Source organism: Sapajus apella, unplaced genomic scaffold (genome assembly GCF_009761245.1).
Source record: "Sapajus apella isolate SASKATOON/1434 unplaced genomic scaffold, GSC_monkey_1.0 scaffold36, whole genome shotgun sequence".
Classification (NCBI taxonomy): domain Eukaryota; kingdom Metazoa; phylum Chordata; class Mammalia; order Primates; family Cebidae; genus Sapajus; species Sapajus apella.
In genome coordinates, this window is record NW_022436976.1 from 20892605 (window position 1) to 20904656 (window position 12052).

Consider the following 12052-nt stretch of genomic DNA (forward strand, 5'->3'; position numbering starts at 1 on the left):
TTTTTGTTTGTTTGTGTTTTGAGACAAGGTCTCACTCTGTTGCTCAGGCTGGAGTGCAGTGGCACAATCTTAGCTCACAGTAGCCTGGACCCCCCAGGCTCAAGCAATCCTCCCACCTCAGCTTCCATAGTAGCTGGGACTACAGCTGTGCACTACCATGCCTGGCTAATTTTTGTGATTTTTGTAGAGACAGGGTTTCATCATGTTGCCCAGGCTAGTCTTGAACCCCTGAGCTCAAGCATTCTGCCTGCCTTGACCTCCCAAATTGTTGGGATTACAGGCATGAACTACCATGCCTGGCCAATTTTTGTTTTAATTCTAATTGAATTGATTTTTTAAAAGTCACCTTACATAACAATGTATAAGACATAAATGTACATATTAAAGAACAAAAATAAAGTGAGCATTCTGTCTAACCTCTTCCAGGTTAAGAAGTATTTAGCATATAGTCCATGTTGCAGAAATTCCCTGTGTAGACCTCCTCAGTTGCTCACCACTCCCTCCACCACCGAAGTAGTCAGTGTTCTGATTTTTAAGATAATCATTCCCTTGGTTGTTTTTAGCTTTAGCACCTGTGTGCATCCCTAAACAAAGTAGTGTTTAGTTTTACTAGTATTTAGTTTTAGTGCACTTCAGCCTGGGCCACGTAATATAAACAGAATCATAGTTGTATGTTTTCTTCTGTGACTTGCTTCTCTCAACATTGTGTTCCTGTCGTTTATATTGATGTGCATAGATGTTAGTTCTCTATCTTTTCTTTTTTTTAGACAAGATCTTACTCTCTTGCCTAGGCTGGAGCATAATGGCATGATCTCAGCTCACTGCAGCCTCCACCTCCTGTGCTCAATTGATCCTCCCATCTCAGCCTCCCAGGTAGCTGGGACTACAGGTATGTGCCACTACATCTGGCTAATTTTTGTATTTTTTGTAGAGAGGGGATTTTGCCATGGTGCCCAGGCTGGCCTTCAACTCCTGAGCTCAAGTGATTTGCCCGCCTTCACCTCCCGAAGTGCTGGGATTACAAGCATGAGCCACGGTGCCTGGTTAGTTCTTTATTTTCACTGCTGTGTAATAGTATCCTCCACTTTTTTTTTTTTTTTTTTTTTTTTTTTTTTTTTTGAGACAGAGTTTTGCTCTTATTGCCCAGGCTGGAGTGCAATGCCACAATCTTGGCTCACTGAAACCTCTGCCTCTCAGTTTCAAGCAATTCTCCTACCTGGGCCTCCTGTGTAGCTGGGATTACATGCACCACCATGCCCAGCTAATTTTGTATTCTTAGTAGAGATGGGGTTTCTCCATGTTGGTCAGGCTGATCTCAAATGCCTGACCTCAGGTGATCTGCCCACCTTGGCCTCCCAAAGTGCTGGGATTACAAGTGTAACTGCACCCAGCCAGTATCCCCTTTTATGAGTATATGAGACTTTATATATTGTAGTTTTGGTGGACATTTGGATTGCTTCCAATTTTTTATTATTATGAACAATGCTGCTATGAACATTGAAGTACACGTTTCCTAGTGCACAAATTCCTCTAGGGTATATAACTGGGGACAGAACTGCAAAGTCACAGAATATATACATGTTCAATCTTTCTAGGTAATGCCAAACTACTGTTTTTCAGAGTACTTGTACAAATTTACATGCTTACCAGCAGTGTATAAAATTCCCATCATTCCACAGCATTTTCCACGTTTGGAATTGTCATGCTTACTTGTGTTTATGTGTTGGGTATGCAAAAATATTTCAGTATGATTCTACTTTGCATTTCCCTTCTTACTCCTAAGGTTGAGCATCTTTTCATATGTTTATGATGATTTGAGTTTCCTCTTTTGTAAGGTACCTGTTTTAATCTTTTCCCATTTTCTTGTCTTGTGTTAGTCTGTCATTGACTCATAAATGTTTTTTGTATTTTTTGATACTACTCTTTTATCATTTAAATGTATTGCAGTTATATATCTTTTCCCAGTTGATGGTAGGTATTATATTGTCTTTTGATGAATAAATGTTCTCAATTTTAATGTACTCCAGTTTACCAATCTTTTATTTTATGGTGGGTACATTTTGTGTCTTATTTAGGAAAACTTTCCTGCATCAAGGTAACAAATATTTTCTCCCATATTATTTTCTAAAATTTTTACAATTTTGCCAGATTTTTAATTAATCTGGGAATTATTTCTGTGTATGGTATAAAGGGTCCAATTTCATTTTTGTGGCTATGGATACACAATCATTCTAGCACTGAAAGTTTCTTTTATCTTTCTCCTTTATTCTTCAGTGCCTCCATTTATATGAGTGATTTAACTCTGGGCTCTCTCTTCAGATTCATTGATTTTTTTTCTATCCCTGCACCAATAATTATTTATATCCTTATTATTATGACTCTTAAAATTTTAATATCTAAAATGGCAAGTCCCCTAACTTATTCATCTGCAAGATCATCTTGGCTAATTTTGGCCTTTTGCACTTCCATATGCATTTTATAATTAAGTTGTCAAATTCCATCAAAAAAGTCTGCTGGGATTTTAATTGGAATTGCAATTGAATCTATAAGTCAATTGGAGAGAATTCACTTATTTTTTTGAGGCAGAGTTTCACTCTTGTTGCCCAGGCTGGAGTGCAACTGCGCGATCTCAGCTCACTGCAGCCTGCGCTTCCCAGGTTCAAGTGATTCTCCTGCCTCAGCCTTCCAAGTAGCTGGGATTACAGGCATGCACCACCACGCCCAGCTAATTTTGTATTTTTAATAGAGACGGGGTTTCTCCATGTTGGTCAGCTGGTCTCGAACTCCCGGTCTCAGGTGATCCACCGCCTCGGTCTCCCAAAGTGGTGGGATTATAGGCGTGAGCCACCATGCCCAGACCGAATTCACATATTTTTAAAAATTTGACTTTTTTTTCCTTTTATTTCTAGTTGACATGGTACATATTCATTGGATACAATGATATTTCAGTACATGTGTACAATGTGCAATGATCAAATCTGGGTAATTAGCATATCCATCACCTTGAACATTTATTATTTCTTTGTGTATAAACATTCAAAATTCTCTCTTCTAGCTTTTTGAAAAAATACATTAAATTATTGTTAACCATATGCACTCTATAGCGCTGTAGAACACTAGAACTTATTCCTCTCATCCAGTTGTAAATTTGTGTTATATAACCTCTCATCATCTTCCCCTCCCACTATTCTTCCCAGCCTCTAATAACCACAGATAATTCATATATATTCATGTATATATATATATGTTTGAGATGGAGTTTTGCTCGTCGCCCAGGCTAGAGAGCAATGGTGCAATCTCAGCTCACTGCAACCTCCACCTCCTGAGTCCAAGTGACTCTCCTGCCTCAGCCTCCCCAGTAGCTGGGATTACAGGCATGTGCCACTATGCCTGGCTAATTTTTGTATTTTTAGTGGAGATGGGGCTTCACCGTGTTGGTCAGGCTGGTTTCAAACTCCTGACCTTAGGTGATCTGCTCGCCTCAGTTCCCAAAGCGCTGGAATTATAGACATGAGCCACCGTACCTGGTTCAAATCCACATTTTTAACTGTTATTATCTGGTCAGGTACAGTGAGTCATGCCTGTAATCCCAGCATTTTGGGAGGCCAAGGCAGGAGGATCACTTAAGCCCAAAGGTTTGATACCAGCTTGGGCAACATAGGGAGACCCTGTCTCTACAAAAAATAAAAATAAATTAGCCAGGCATGGTGGCCTGTGCCTGTGCTCCCATCTACTTGGGAGGCTGAGGTGAGAGGATCGCTTGAGCCAGAGGTTGAGGCTGCATTGAGCTGATCACACCACTGCACTCCAGCCTGGGTGACAGAACACGACCTGTCTCCCTATGTTGCTCAGGCTGATCTTGAGCTCCTGAGCTCAAGTGATCCTCTCACCTCAGCCTCTCAAAGTACTGGGATTACAGTACTGAGCCACCATGCCTGGCATTGGAAAAGATAGTGTTTGTTCAAAATGCTTTTTGTTTGTTTCTCGAGTTCAGATTCAGTAGCCTGGTATAATGACAAACTAGAAATCACAGTATGGGAAAAATATAGGAGATGATACTTTGATTTCAAGAATATTGTGGATTATCAAACTAGAATTAACAGATTCTATTTAGCCTCCTAGAATTTCAAACATTTCTAGACATTAGTATACATCCCCACCGTCACGATACAGGGAGAGATAAAGGGTAGTGAAGACAGCAGAATTAAAGAAGAGAATTGTCTTCATTTCAGATTGTATTGGGCTGACCTAAAAATGAGACATTTCACAATTTGGTCTTCTGGTCTGCTCATCACTGGAAGCTCCAGCTTCTTCCTGGATAAGAACTTGTACTTGGATTGTATTATTATAACCATATTATAATTATTATTGTGGAAACCATCACTGACAACACATAAAAGAATTTTTACTCATGATCTCTACGTATACTCTTGATTCCTTTGATCTTCATATCTACTTGTTTTGCAATTCTGGTCTGTAAATCAGATGTTTGGCATAGTTGGTCAGCCTAGAAATGTCAAAGACAAACAGCTCTCTATTTGTAAGATCGTCATTGAAGTCCCTTGTGTTTGCACAGACTGCATCTGTCTATTCTGAAAGATGAGCAACAAATCCATTCTAAGCCCCAGTGAAATAACTGACCTTAGAGCAACTCTGATGGTCACTCACAAGTCCAGCAGTTTCTATGAAGACTACCAAACACTTGACTTACAAAAGTAAGGTTAGTGAGAACCTGGAATTTTCCACATCATCTCAGAGAAGCACTGTTTTGCTTACTTTGTTTCCTCCTCCTCCTCTTCCTCCTTTTCTTTACATATTTTGTGTGATTAAGAAGTGCTATTGGCTGGGCGGGTTGGCTCATGCCTATAATCTCGGCACTTTGGGAACCCAGGCAGGTGGATCACCTAAGGTCAGGAGTTTGAAACCAGGCTGGCCAACATGGTGAAACCCCATCTCTACTAAAAAGTACAAAAATTAGCCAGTTGTGGTGGTGCACACCTTATAATACCAGCTACTTGGGAGGATGAGGCAGGAGAGTCAGTTGATCCTGGGAGGCAAAGGTTGCAGTAAGCAAGACGGCACCTCTGCACTCCAGCCTGGGCGAGAGAGTGAGACTATGTCTAAAAAAAAAAAAAAAAAAAGTGTTATTTATACAAATAGGAACGAAAATGTCTTGGATTGCATTTGGAGATTACTGTTTTGTGTTTTGTATGTTTGTTTTAGATGGGTAGAGTGGAATAAGGCTTTATAGAGATTGCTGCAGAAGGCATTTTATTTTCATAAAAAGTATTTGGAGTCAAGCACCCATTCATAACAAGTATTTGGAGTCTAAGCGAGACAGATTATATTCCTGCCTTCCACATTAATTAGCTAGGAGATTTTGGGCAAATCAATTTACCTGTAGGTTTTCTCATCAGCAAAATGAAAGCATTGGTCTATAGACAGCCATTTAAATCCCTCCTCCAAATATTCATTCGTTCGATAGTTTTGCAGTATCTACTAAGCACAATCAATGTTAATAAACACTGTGATTGTTGGAGAGCTCCAAATTGTGTCTCCGCTTTTAAGCATCACTCCCCTTCCTCCTTTAAAGCCAGTGCCTGAGTTCTTCCCTAAACAGATCGAAACCCTTTAGCCGTCTGAAAAATGTACATGGGAAAAGAAACCCGCTTCACTGCAGTCACCCGGCGCCAACCTAGACCTGGTGGGCCAGCGAGCTCGTGAGATTTTTTTTTTTAATTCTAAAGGGCAATCTCGACATTTTAAAGGGCAACCCAGATACCCGAAGAAATACAACTTAAAGGGCGCCTGGGGTCAGGGCGGGACACCCAACCACGCTTTTCTAGGCTGGGGAAACCTGGGAAACTTTTGGGCTTCAGCCGAGTCACGCGGCAGTTCCACGGTAGAAATTGTGCAATGGGGCGAGTCAGGCGGGCGTCCTGGCAGGGAAGAAGCGGGGGTGGCTGCTACGGTGCCAACCCTTTTCTTAAAAAAAAAAAAAAAAAAAGCTAGGTTGTCTCACGTCGTGCAAAGCGCAGCGCGGCCGGACAGCCAGGTTCCCGCTGGCCCCAAGCCCGGGCCAAGAAAGCATTGCTTCCCCGCCGGGACCTGGAAGGAGCAGCGCGCGCGTGCGTTCCCTCCCGAGGGCAGAGACCGCCTGCCACGGCGCTTCCCCAGGGCTCCTCGAGGGTCCGGGGTGCGAGCGGGAACTGCGGCAGGCGCAGACTGGCCACATTGATCGCGGCCGGGAAGTCCGGGCTCGAGCTTTCGGTAAGAGCCCCCGGGCTTCCAGCTGCGCGGAGCCCCCGCCCCCGCTGTCGGCCAGGCTAGTACTTTCGGATGGTGACGCATCCGGCTGTCTCTGCGGGAGCCTGCGCGGAAACCCGGAGCCCTCCGGGCGGCCCCCTCGTCCCCACCGCGGAGGCCTGGCCCGCGTTTCCCCGCTGGGCTCCGGACCCTGCGCCCCACTGAGTCGAGTCGGGACCGGAGGTCATGGAAGGAGCGAGTACTGGAGCGTTGGGTTACGGAGCGCTCCCTGGGCGCAGGCTTGGTGATTCAAGTTTGGTCATAGTCATCACTCATGTCACTATCCTTGTGACGTACATACTATTCTTAGAAGTGAGGAAACAGGCTCCGAAAGCTTGTTACTTGCTTGTAGTCAAACAGAAAGCAGAGCTGCGAATCAAATCCAGGTTTGTCTCGGCATGCCACTAGCTCATACTTCTCGTGGATCAGCCACTAAATGGCTTTCACTCCAGTGAGCAGCGAGCAGGTAACACATGGGACGGGTGCGCAGCGGTCCCGAGCCCACTGCCCAGGGACGGCCGGGGCGTTTGCTTCTGGCTGGGGCTCACTCATTTGCCCAAATGGGCTGTAAAATATATACATATACAAACATATATGCGCATATATACATATACATATATACATGTGTACGTATATATACTTATATACACACACAAACATACATATGAATATTGGAAAGCATTCCGCAGACTCTGAGCCTCTATTTTCAATTTTGTATTGGGGTCAGGGGCATCTATTATAAGGAGTAGTTGGAAGATGAAATAAGACAGTGTTAACATAGGTGCCAGCATCTCGGGGACGTCTGATATATACCATTTTGCTCTTTCTGCAGCACTCCTGGGGACATCAGGGTGCTCACTTTCCTTAGCACTGGACAGGAGACCTGCGCAGTCATTCTAGGTCAACACCCTCTCTGACATACTAGGAATTTAATCCACTCAACGGGAAAATCTCTTACTTGCATCACCAACTAATTACTGACAGAGACCAAGCTAGGGCTTCTGCTACCTCTCAAACACACATACCACACACTCACACTCACACACTTGCTAGCCTTCAAACATACCACACACACACACACACTTGCTGCCTCTCGGACACACATACCACACACAAACACACTTGCTACCTGTTATACAGCGCACACACACACACACTACTCCCCCCCCCACACACACACGCACACACACATATACCCCTCTTTTCCTTCCGGAAGATTCAGACCAGCTCTGAGACCTGAACTGACTTCCTCTGAGACTTGGCAGTTGCGTGGGTGGGGATCTCCGGGAAGGTGAACAGAGGAAGTCAGTCACTGCACTCACCGACAGCCAGCGCACAGGGAGACGGGGAACCAGCCTGGGAGTACCGAGGCCAGCTCCGCAGGAGGCCTCTCTGCTAGTGGGGAACGGGGAGACTCGGCCCCTTTTGGCAACAAGAGGAATCACTGCAGCCCAGTGAAAGATGAGCGCTTGGGTTGGACTGTGGAATGTCCAAAACTATGAAGATTAAGGAAATAGGCGTTAGGATTCACTTGAAAAGTGAAATCAGCGAATGAAAGTTTTCTAACATAATGAGATCTTGGGAATTATCTACTCCATTTTTTTTGGTTTTAATAATCACTGCTCACTAGAGCAGCTGTTTTTCCCCTTTCAAGGCCCCATTTTGTGAATTGAGGCTAAAATAATGGCCAGGTCTTTCCCTTGGGCACTCTGGAATGCTGGGAATATGAATGGCCTCTTAGAAGAGTTGGAGCTCCAAAGGAAGGGACTCTCCTTTAGAAACAAAAACTTCCATCGCGCCACTGCACTCCAGCCTGGGCCACAGAGTGAGACACCATCTCAAAAATAAAACAAAACAAAAATCCACACCCCCCCCCTCAAAAAAACCCTCCTTTTAAAAAATCACAAAATAATTATTATTCATTGCAGAAAAATCAGATTTTTTTTAAGAATCAGAAAGAAAAAAAATATGGAAATCCTACCACCCAGAAAACCACTGTTAACAAACGCAATGCTTTGTAACCTTTTTTCTTTGAATCAAATATCACGGAAAAATATTTCCATACATGATTTTAAATCACTACTTAGTACTCCATTGTACATTTATTTAACCAAAGCCCTATTGAAGAACTTAAAAATTGTGTCCAGAAGTATTGCTATTTAAACAGGACTGGAGTGTGCAGCTTGGTAGCTAAATCTTTTTTTTTTTTAAAGAGATGGGGTCTGTCTCTGTCACCCAGACTGTAGTGCAGTGGCACACTCATGGCTCACAGCAGCCTTGACCTCCCAGGCTCAGGTGATTTTTCCACCTCAGCCTCCTAAGTAGCTGGGATTACAGGCAGGACTCACCTTGCCAGGTTATAACTATATCTGAGCACATTCTCAACTATTTGCATAGGTAGATTTCCTGGAAGTGGTACTGCTGCTGGAAGTGGAATAAGGATTGCCCTACGGTGATCTTTTAAGACATATGATTCTCTCCCCTTATCCCCCAGTATTTTCCCAGACTTCCTATAATGTTTATTCACCAAAAATTGATTGAGTGCTCATCACATGCCAGACATGCCAGAATATAGAGATGGATACATTATAGCACAGAGCTGACAAAAATACACTGTAGTTCAAGGTGCCATACATAGATACTGTTAGAAAAAGCTCTGGGCAGCCAGGTGCCCGCCCATTTTGGGGAGGGTCCTGAGGTGCCAGTAGACTTTTTTTTTTTTTAAGATAGGGTCTCACTCTGTTGTCCAGGCTGGAGTGCAATGGTGTGATCACAGCTCACTGCAGCCTTGACCTCCCTGCTTAAGTGAACCCCCTGTTTCAGCTTCCCAAGAAGCTGGGACCACAGGCATGTGCCACGATGCCTAGTTAATTTTAAAATTTTCTATCGAAGAGATGGAGTCTCCCTATGTTGCCCAGGCTGTTCTTGAGCTCCTGGGCTCTAGCAATCCTTCCATCTTGGCCTGTGAAAGTGCTGGAATTACAGTAGTGAGCCTTTGCATCCAGCCCGACTTTCTTGAGACCAACAGATTGAGAGGTGAGAGGAAGTTAATGGGGAGTACTGAAGAAGGCTGAGAAAGGCAAAGAGAGGGCTAAGAGGAATTTCCTATACAGAAACATGGTGCCCAAAAGCTGGGTATGTGTTCAAATAAATGAATACATGTGGGTCATCTTATGTGCTTGTACTGAGAGTAGAGCTGAGGAGGAGGGCAGTGACATAAGGCAAATAAATAGCCTATTATGTCATGCTGAGAAGGTTTGGACTTTGTTCACGTGGCAACAGGAGAAAGTGATTTATGGAGCCTTCAAGGTCATGATGAAATTAGATATCATCACTTAACCCAATGAAGGGCACTGTCTTCTGTGGACCCCAAAAATCATTCCTGAGGAGAGAAAACAAAGGATAGGAAGATTTGCAAGGGAAATACCCTAAACAAGTATTGAAATGAAAACTGCAGAAAAATCAAATTAACTACCATGTCCATCACAATTAAGTGCTGTAGTTATTGTTAGTTTTAGTTTGGTCCTAAACATCTGTATTAGTCTGTTTTCATGCAGCTGATAAAGACGTACCTGAAACTGGGCAATTTACAAAAGGAAAAGGTTTAATTGGAACCACAGTTCCATGTGGCTGGGAAGGCCTCATAATCACAGCGGAAGGTAAAGAGGAACAAGTTACATCTTACATGGATGGCAGCAGGCAAAAACAGAGCTTGCGCAGGGAAACTCCCATTTTTAAAACCATCAGATCTTATGAGACTTATTTACTATCATGAGAACAGCATGGGAAAGATCTGCACCCATGATTCAATTACCTCCTACCAGGTTCTTCCCACGTGGGAATTCAAAATGAGATTTGGGTGGGTACACAGCCGAACCCTATCAACATCCTCTTCTCTTTTTCCACTTTAAAGAGAGTGGCTTGAATACTAATCTTGTGGCCAGAGAATACTTCAGTTTCCTGTTATAATAGGAAAACAAATCCAAGACTTTCAATGAGGCTAAAATCATGTTACATAGATTTTAATATGTGAAAGCCCTTTGTAAACTATAAAGTAGTGCTCAAAGAAAGACATTTTTCTGGAAGGTAGCTTAAGAAAAACTTGTACAAAGGGTTAAAATCTCAAATGCCTACTGTGACCAGGTGATCATAGTAATTACTTTCAACAGTTCTTGAAAATTCTCAGCTGTTATCTCTTTGACTATTTCCTCTCCCTCATTTTCTTTTTCTCTTTGGATAATTTTGATTACATGTATATTAGACATTCTAGTTCTATAATTCAAGACTTGTAATCTCTCTTTCATATTTTGTATCTCTTTATGCTATTTGGACTGCATTTAGGGCAGTTTTTTAGGATCTGACTTCCAGTTCATGAATTTTTTTTCTCCAGGTGTATTCAATCTTCTTTTTAACTTGACTTTTTAATTTCTATCTTTTTGTTCTATTTCTAGAAGTTCTATTTCAGACCTGTTTGGACAAGTTTGTATAGTTGTTTGTTTCTTGCACATATTTATATGCTTTTATTTCTTGAAACAAAAGTTTTAAAGATAAAGTGAGAGGCTCTTGGCTTCCATCAGCAGTAAACAAGAGGGATCCCTGGGGTAACCTGTGCCTTGGAGAAGAACATTCCTTCTCTATCCCTCACATAAGCATTGACAAGAATGAAGAGGGAGGCCTGGGACTCTGTATGTTCTAGACAAGAGGCTCCTCCCCACAACAGTCCCCCACAGCCCCACACTCCAGTACTTATACCACCACTCTCTGCTTTACAACTATTATAATCCCATTATCCTGTTGTCCTTGTTTATGTCAGTCACACAAAAAGTCCAGGACTTCCGGTCATCTCTCATACCCAAACTAATCCCCATGTGGTTCTAAGGACAGTGAAATATCCCATATTACAATATTCCATATTTCTCTCCTAGATTTTTTTAACTACCTACTATCCTACATCTTTTATTAAGTAATTTGTCTCGCCTTCTTAAAATGTAACCTTCTTTAAAGCAAGGGTGTTTGTTAGCCACTTTATCCTTAAATCTTAGAACAATACCAGGAAATAGAAGGCATGCAAATAATATTTGTCGTGTGAGTTAATATTAAACATTCGTATTTTATATTCTGTGTCTTGTCATTTTACATTTTAAGACTGCAGATGTGATTTTTACCATTTCTTCCTTCTAGTTTTTACTATTGTGCCATTTACTTTTATGTTTTGTGGATTTTGACTCTGAGTTTATATTCCTGGGATTTTATCTGTAGAAATTTTTTGAGGCATAGATTCACGTTACATTTATTCAGAGATTATTTGTGTTCACTTTCACTAGTTGCCTGGGGTTAACTACCTACCCGCAACAAAATTAATCTCTCTTTGTTTTTTTGTTTGTTTTTGTTTTTAACTATGTAGGTGGGTGAATTGACCTGCAAACCCAGGTGTGTGAGAGTATCGAGTTTGGATATAAATTATCAAAAGAGGAAATATACATATTTCCTCTACCAAATGCCAAGATACAGATGGGCAAGTTTCCTACAAGTTTCTTTCTGTGCAGCAGGTTTCTTTCCTGTTCGTCATTGCACTGGAAGTGCAGTCCTTTTGGGTTTCCAGCTTTGTTAGACTTTCTTATCTTAGATGAGCTTCAGCTTGAGCTGATTTCTAAAAATCCAGTGTTCTTCAGATGTCTCAAGTGCAATCTGATTCTTATGTGAAATCAGCAATTTTTAAATGTTGGCAAACAATTTAAAAAATGTT